We start from the raw sequence: 7,787 nt of genomic DNA on the forward strand, positions 1-7,787 counted from the left end.
ACCTACATGGTAACACTTGCTGTGCATAATGGAACCCATGTCTACTATGATGCATTATAAATATACTACCGGTACTTATAATGTAGAATAACATGGTTTATTACACTGTATAATTAGTTCTAAGATCTCAGTCATAACTGCATTTTACAATGCATTTATACGTATTTATGAGTGCTTATTACTTTACAATTGTGTTATAAATCATTATGAGTATTTATGAGTGCTTGTAACTATAATAATATAGTTATAGTTATAAGCCATTTACAATGCATTACAGACATGGGAATGGAATACATAGCAAGTGTTGCTGTTGCCTAGCCTTTTCTACTTCGTTATTATCAGAGCTTCTCTACTCTAAGCCCTTTAACCTCCTTTTTATTATTCATTCTCTGGGTCAAATGGACCACACTGGACATCCTACTTCCTGCCTCTTTGCATGTACCGTAGAATTGAGCAGGCATCTTGCATGGCTGCAAAGGCATTCGTCAGAGAAGAGAAAAATAAACAAGAAAGAGTTCAATGTTCAAACAGGCCAAGCATCCACTACAATGTCCAACTTAGAAATGTGTTTTATTTTCTATGTCAAATAATTGCATGGATTTATTTTAATATCTTAAAGGTATATTCAGTGATTTCACTTAATTCAAATATCACTTATTTTTTTGTTTTGTTGTGATAATCCTCCCTACTATAGAGTGTGCTGACCATATAAGGAGTTCCTCCCTGTCCCCAGTTAACCCCTGGGGGTCAAAAAACCTTAGGTTTCGTTTTTGACTCTCTATCCTGATTGGACGAAAGGCTGGGTCCCACAGCCAAAAACGAAACCTAAGGTTTTTTGAGTGAAATCACTGAATATACCTTTAACACTAGGATAACGTGTAAGGTTATCAGAACGAATGCACTTGAGTTAGTTTAGGCCTATGTTTTTCAATATGTTGTCTTCTTTTTTAAATTGAAATAAATAATAAATACAGCATCACTGAGGCGTGACTTCGGGGAAGTATTCACCTTCCCCGGGACATAGAAACATTCCTCTTCTCCCAGCCAAGGCTGGCAATAAAAGCATCTAGCCTCCCAACATTCCCTTAGCAACTGCAATATTCATGAGTACGCAAAACCCAAAGTAAAAGAGGAGGTTAGATCAAAGTGGAGGTAGAACAATAAATATATGGAATGGATCATGTTTGCATTTTCTATCTGCACAGTCATTGGCTTGGAGATAAAACAACAACAAAAACAACATTCATATGATGTCCCACAAGCAGTTCAAATTAGACCCTCAAATCTTGAGGGAAGGCTTTGGATATCAGGTCCTCCATAATATGGTGAACAATCACCAGACTTTAAGCACTGGGAACCAGAGGGGGGAAGGCATCTTGGAGCACTGGCCCTCCAGACAATTATCATATTTGTCTTGGCCTTTTTGACATCAAAAGGTCTAGCCCTGGTATGAAACTGATATCCAAAGAATCATTAGAAGTTGTGAAATATTCTCAGAGGTTCGGAGAATAGTCTGGAGAATAGGCGTGAAACAGAGGGAGAGAAAAAATAAATAGTAAATGAATCTGCGCCTATCTGTTTAGAACAGTGGCTTTCAACCCTTTTCATATCAAGGTCCATTATTTATTCAGCATTTGAGCCACGGACCACCATTTGATGAGATTCTCATCAAGAGATGCTACCGCTCCGTGGCTGCGGCTCACTGCTCCAGAACAAATTGCACTGCGGTAACGTGTGTGACAAATCATCACGACTTTGTTATCGTTGGATAAGATTTTGTCCACAATATGCTGTTGGACTGTTGGCACTATAGGAGATGTAACAAGAAAACGTCAAAATCAAAATAACAATTCTACGTTTTCTAATTGTGTAGACTTCTTGTAAATTAAGTAATACAGATGTTTAACAGTAATTTAACTCTTGAGAGCATAACATGTTTTAAATGAAACCAAATGGACCCATACGGGTCCCAAATAAGGGCCCATTTGGTTACCAACTCTGCATAATTTAACTGGGGACCACCTGGAACCCCGTCAGGGACCACTGGTGGTCCCCGGACCACTGGTTGAAAACCACTGGTTGAGGACTTTAGGCCTATTTGTACTAGAGTGATAGACCTGATAGTTTGCCATTATACTTTCCACTGCATGTGAGGTCCCTTCGTTATTTTTTTTTAAGTTTTAGTTTTTTGTTTAGCCTCGATAGTCAGTAGAGCAGACAGTGGAGAGAGACAGGAAACACAGAGAGAGTTGTGGAGTGACATGCAGCAAATGGTCCGGCCAGCCGGCCGGGAATCAAACTAGGGACTCGCTGACAAGCATTTGAGCCCATGTGGTACGCGCTCTGAGTCTGACCACTCAGCGTGGCTGTCAGGTTGCACACAGGTCCCTTCATCCTCAAACCTTGTAGTTGTATTGGTTAACCTAGGTGCCGCTGTCCCCATGCGACTCTGGACCCAATCACAAATGACCCTACACCAGTGTTTCACCAAACCGTTTAGCTCAAGACACAGAAGAGAAATTAGACCCAATTTGCCTTGGGTCAGGCCTCATTTGCCTGACCCAAACTAGTGAAAAAAGCATATCGACAAGCGCACAACGTTTCGCTTTAGTGCCATGTTGTGTCAATATTTCTTAAATGTTATTTTAATTTAAGGAAATGCATTTGATTTGATTTTTATTTATTTTTATGTTGGAATTGACCCATAACAATTTGGCAGAGTGCTACTATATCGCTCAGCCCTACCCACATTTAGTTTTAGGTTATTTTATCGGCCCCACCTGACCTGATCTAGGAACACCTGGCTGCCTCCTCTGCACTCCCAAACTTAGCACATGTATAGTCACTCAGGAATGCAAATTCATAATTACAGCGTGCATGATGACAAATGAACTGGGCCTAACATTCCTCAACTGCAACTTAGCCACATTCCTTTCACAATTTGTGATGATTGGCCTGAACAGTTGTTGACCTATTTAATGGATAGGTCAAAATTCAAATAAATTGTATTTATGTGTGGAGCCACACACAGAGTCCACTGATAATTATCTTGAAACCTAAATAAGTGATCAATAAGCTAAGATGTGTCCCAATAATGATCTACAAAGAAATGTGGTATTAACAACTGGACTTACATACAGGAGATGTAAAAAAAAAAAAAAAAGAAAAAGAAAAAAAGATGGACTTTATTAGTAGTTCTTTAGGCAAATCTTTTCAAATTCTCAAAATGTTACCTTTAATTACAGCTCCACCATCAGGCTGATTTAGGTCATATTATTTGTTGTGCAACTTTCAGTTAATGTTGAAAAATGAAAATATACATTTTCAACCATTTACCATCTCCATTGAATAGTCAAATAGACCATGGCAGAATAGAGAAAAATAAAATGTGTCATCAGTTCCCTCCCATAGAATGAAAAGAAGCAAGTACTGTCAAAATATGACTTTCAAAAACCTGTGCAGCATGATAGATTGATAGACTGATGATTGATCAGCTGATTGGTGAGTTTGCACAGGCAGATTTTGTTTAGTAGTTATAGCCGCGGTCGTCTTCTTTGCTCATTAATGCTGCTAGACAACACACTGAAAGAAAGGCATTCGGAACCACACACAGGTAACGTACTGTCTACTACTAACCATGAATTAATTCTTGAGAAGTTAAAGTAAAGCATATTGCGCATGATTGCACAGCCCACTAAAAGGATCCATTAAACGTTTGGCAGCCTTATTATTTAATGCTGCTTCTTTCATTGTCATGTCACGCTTGGATAATTTAATTAAGTAGCCCCATGATGAAGTTGAACCTGCCCCACATACATAACTCCAGATTAGCTGGCATATTATTTATTATCATGTACAGTTTGACACGGGCACGGAATTATGGATACACCAAACCAAGCCATTTCTTTTCAGTGAGTCTGAGCAGTGAGCAAAAAGGGTATGAAATCAAATACACACTCAAATTGACAACATTCACTATTTATGAATATCTCTAGAATAATAAATATAATACTTAAAATGAAACCATACCTGTTCTTCTGGTGTTTAAGTGAGCAAAAGGAGATGGAAATGCGTCCACAATACCGCAAGCAAAGTATTATTCCCACTGTCTGTCCCGAGAGACTCCCGAACCTTGAGTTGATTCTGATTCAGGATTTGAATTCGACGAACACGTTGTTGTGAGTGCGCCGCGGGCAACACTGGGTTTTCACAGATATATAAATGACCTGGATTGTTGCAAGAGTTCTCATGTAGACGACGACTCGCCCAGCCACATGGTCTATAGATCTAGTAAACCGGCTTATACAGGAAGTCGGGTTCACTATGTGACAGGAAGTCGTTGTGTTCCTCTGTCTGGGTTATTTGAATTAGAGGCACGTTTTTAGCAACCACCTACTCTTGAACACATGCGTTGCAAACCGGACTGTTGTTTACATTACATTGTTTTGATTATGGTTTCACTAGAAGAAGAGTATATTACAATGAGTTATTTTTAATCGTTCTATTTTAATAGTAGCCTATAATCTAATAGCTATTTTCAGCACAATGTATAAGCACTATGTTCATTGAATTTTATGCAGGGTATTTCAAATACTTTATAAACGTTATTATTGTTAAATGCACACTTAATTGCATCCTTTGCTTCGAAAGCCTATTTAATTTATATTTTACTTAAAATAATGTAAAAAATAAATAATGTACTATTAATTCTCTATTAGTTCGTAAACAATTACAACAATACAACCTAAAATCAACCAAGCTACACAGTACACTGTCTATGTAGAGTTTGCCCGCCATCTAGTGGACAAGAAGGCTAAATTGTTCATATACCAACTGCTATAAATACTACTGGTTGGTTGGTTGGTTGGTTGGTTGGTTGGTTGGTTGGTTGGTTGGTTTGTTGATTGATTGATTGATTGAAAATTGTTTGTTGAACTCCCTCTGGTGTTGTGATTGTGGACTTCGTTGACAGAAGTATTTAGACAGGTACATGGGTATCATAGTTGTGTATAGCGAATCTTGTAGACCAGGCCCATTGCAAGTGGCTGTTCTCTGTCGTCAACCCTAGCCATTCCAGCCTATCAAAATGGGCAGGGGTGAGGTGGGTTCTAGGAGTCTAAGGCCTGCTGCCTGACCGGTTTGCTTTGGGATGTCTGTAGCCTTGTTTTAGAGGTGCTGTGGTATGATGATGTGCATGCATAAACCTTGTATGGGGGCTCCGGTTAGGGTCTTCAAGGTGTTTTTGTTGACCAGTGAGGAGATCCTGTACAGTGTACAGGAATCTTGTTCTTTGGTTGACTTTTGTTTATTACATTGGTGGCCATTTGATCACTTGAAAGATTAGCCTCCAGGATAAAAACCTAGGTAGGTAATTTCATGTTTTCGTGTGATAATATTGTCACCCACTAACTAGGGTTTCTCAAAGTGGGAGCCTTGACTGTTTTAACAAAACAGGTTAACACTTACCCTACCTAGGCCTATATGCCATTCTGCAACCGTACAGTCACCTTTTCAAAACTTTGAATTAATTCCCATAATTATATGAAAAAGGAAACTGACAGATATAAGTAAAGTAAGTAGCCTTTTCGATCGAGGCCCATAAGGCAGGAGCCTATCTCCTGTTTCTGTAGTGTGAGGCAGCTTGGTGTACAAGTACACCCCCTGGACATGACACTAGTATGTCGCAGGGACTACTCACCAGACCGAGAAAGAATAAACCACCGAACGAACAACTCTACTCGCGCCGCCTTTTAACAAAAAAAAAAAAAACACTACGAAACGAACGAAAAGGCCAAACTAGGCCGCAAAAACAATTGAAATATTTCAAAACAAAATATCCCAAAACTGATCAGAATCCAAAGAAGCCAAATTACAATAACGAATATAAACAAACCTAATTACTATTTTTATTTTTGGGCAAAATTTGGAGTTAAACTTTTTTCTTTTTTAATTCCGAATTAATATCAAACAATGGTCCTATCTACTTTCACGAGCCCCCAATTATGTTATGGGGTCCTATCTACTTTCACGAGCCCCCAATTATGTTATGGGGTCCTATCTACTTTCACGAGCCCCCAATTATGTTATGGGTTCCTATCTACCCTTGATGCTGAATGCCGTCGCAGGGACTGAAACTGACAAAAATGGACTAGTATAACTGCCTTTAATGATAACAATCCATTGACAATCCATGGACTGATCGAGGCCTGCCCCGAGTAATTCCCTCTACAGTCTACACAGTGTGTATCTATAATGGGATGGTGCACATGAAAACCTCCTCCAAGACAGATTGTACTTCCTTATTTTACTAATCACTAATCTTATCAAATGTGACGTAACTGTAATGTATTGTGACGGACTTCTGAGGAACGGTTTCAAGACAACTTCCTCATGTTTAGAAATCTTTTCAAGCACATGCTGTGATCAGGTAAGATACATTTAAAGCTTAACCTTTTCCAATGTGTGATCATTCTCAATAGCCAAGATATGCAGGTGTAACATCTCAAGGTATGTACAAGTGATAACAGAAACATAACAGAAACACACAATAGGTTTATAGATATCGAGGACTAAAACGTATGGATAACCTAAATGGAAACAAGGAAAGGACTTTATTCTGTGATAAGTGTTTGACTGTACTCTATTCATTTATTTATTTAACAGGGACAATGCACATTAATCAACACGTCATTTTTCAAATCCACGTAAATGGGCCAGAGTTAGCCATAAGCTCATTTTCATCTGTAGTCCCTGAGCAGGCTCTTAAAAGTGGTAAAAGGGTATCCTTACAAAAACATACAATACAAAAACAAGTAAACATAGTACAGGGGGAAGAACAAATACAGTGAAAAGTGACAGCAGTGACGGAAGCTAGTAATAATAAAGATTACTCGTGATTACAGATTTGTTTTGCTTTAAGCCACCTCTTAAGGTTAAATTTGAAGGTCAAATAGTTGGAGATCTCTCTTACTTCTGTAGTAGCCTGGGCACCATTCCATTTCGGTTCAGTTCATGAACCGGTCGGGAGTGGATGATATCGCTACGTCATGTTGTAGTATTGTTTTGTAGTCAGCAATCTTCCGGAACTTCCTTTTCCCTCAAACCGATTTTTCTCAATAAAAGAGAGCTTTTATTGTTATTCTTCCGGTTTGAGGGAAAAGGAAATTCCGTTTGATTGTTCCTACCTGATGACTACAAAACAATACTACAACATGATGTAACGATATCATCCGCTCCCGATCGGATCATACAGCACTTTTGAAACAGAGACCAGGCTTTCCTCCGAGGTGGAAAGCCTGGTGAGGCGAGGTTACCTCTGTAGGGAGACTGTTCCGATGATGGGAGGCTCTAACAGAGAAGACTGTTTTACCAAACACACTACATCTGTTTGGAACTTCGCAGTAGTATAGTTGCCCTGGTTGTTCTGGCACCACTGTCCCTTCCATCTATAAACAACTGTTGCAACAACTTGCAACAACTGTTATTCCTTTTTTGCATAGGTGCATTGGATTTGTCATGATTCAATCACAAAAGCTACATTACGTTATTTACCAGTTGTCTGCTTGACCTCTAATTGTACGTTTGTTAGTTGCAACCTGTTGCTTTGGAAATTCACATAAATGCTGCAATGTCTTTTAAGGTTGAGAAATATTGCTGATTGACTTTATATGTGTAGCAGCCTTTTTCATTTTGATTTCATGTAATTATCCTTGTTAGTTAAGCATACACTTCCCAAGTACATTTACTGTATTGACATGGAAAATGAGACTTGGTAAGGGCTTTTATTT

This window comes from Protomyctophum parallelum (assembly GCF_964188405.1).
Source record: "Protomyctophum parallelum genome assembly, chromosome: 5".
Lineage (NCBI taxonomy): Eukaryota > Metazoa > Chordata > Actinopteri > Myctophiformes > Myctophidae > Protomyctophum > Protomyctophum parallelum.